A 1568-nucleotide genomic window follows, 5' to 3' on the forward strand; every position below is an offset into this window, starting at 1 on the left:
GTTCCTAATAAATGTACTTTGGTGATGGAGGCAATAGAAATGAATGCAGTGAGATTTTTTTAATTATCTGTGAAGTTTAGTTATTCATCTTTCTCTGACCCTATATTCCATAGATAATTAAAATTTCATTGCGTTTGAAATAATGTCACCAAGGTCTTGAACATTATGAAGTCAAATAATGAGCAGGTGGGGACCGGGCACAGTGGCTCACGCCTGAAATCTCAGCACTTTGGAAGGCCAAGGCAGGTGGATCACATGAGGTCAGGAGTTCACGACCAGCCTGACCAACATGGCAAAACCTGGTCTCTACTAAAAATACAAAAATTAGCTGGGCATGGTGGCAGGCACCTGTAATCCCAGCTACTTGGGAGGCTGAGGCATGAGAATTGCTTGAACCCGGGAGGCGGAGGTTGCAGTGAGCTGAGATCATGCCACTGCACTCCAGCCTGGGGGATACAGTGAGACTCTGTCTCCAAAAAAAAAATAAATAAATAAAAAATAATAGCCGGCTGTGGTAGCCCAAGCCTGTAATCCCAGCTACTCAGGAGGCTGAGGCATGAGAATCCCTTGAACACAGGAGGCAGAGGTTACAGTGATCACGCAGTGCAGGGAGATCATGCCACTGCACTCCAGCCTGGACCACATAGCAAGACTCTGTCTCAAAAATAATTAATAATAATAAGCAGGGAGGAGTCAATTATGAGGTCTGGTTCTAGATCAATTATCATCAGTTGGAATTATATTTCTTTTCTCAGTACCAAAAATTTCCTGGCCTGTGAGTAGGATAAATTAATTCATGTCTCATTCTCTGCCTACTGCCTTGAAAAGTCCAAAATATCTAATTTATGCCAAATAAAATTTGTTATCATGTCCCCTGTACTACAAAGATTTATTCCAGTTATTTCTAACTGGAATAAATATCTTTTTTCAGACCCACAGCATGCAGTTGGACATGCTGCAAAAATCCACAGCTCAAGGAACCCCCAGCCTATGCACATGACTGTGCAGATGTAGGTTGTAATCTTGATTGCTTTTATAAAACCTAAGTTCCAAAAGGGGAGGAATTTTATTTTGTATATTCACCATTATAACACCAGAACTCAACACACTGCTGGCAATATAATAAATGGTGAAAAAACGTGTTAAATTAAATTCTTGAATAAACAAATAAATATATGAAATGCTATGATTTAAATTTAGCATCCAACCTTTTTTTTTTTTTTTTTAGAAACTTTTTTTTTATATACTTTAAGTTTTAGGGTACATGTGCACAATGTGCAGGTTAGTTACATATGTATACATGTGCCATGTTGGTGTGCTGCACCCATTAACTCGTCATTTAACTTTAGGTATATCTCCTAATGCTATCCCTCCTCCCTCCCCCACCCCACAACAGTCCCCAGTGTGTGATGTTCCCCTTCCTGTGTCCATGTGTTCTCATTGTTCAATTCCCACCTATGAGTGAGAACATGCGGTGTTTGGTTTTTTGTCTTTGCAATAGTTTACTGAGAATGATGGTTTCCAGCTTCATCCATGTCCCTACAAAGGACATGAACTCATCATTTTTT

This window comes from Pongo pygmaeus, chromosome 15 (genome assembly GCF_028885625.2).
Source record: "Pongo pygmaeus isolate AG05252 chromosome 15, NHGRI_mPonPyg2-v2.0_pri, whole genome shotgun sequence".
Classification (NCBI taxonomy): Eukaryota; Metazoa; Chordata; class Mammalia; order Primates; family Hominidae; genus Pongo; species Pongo pygmaeus.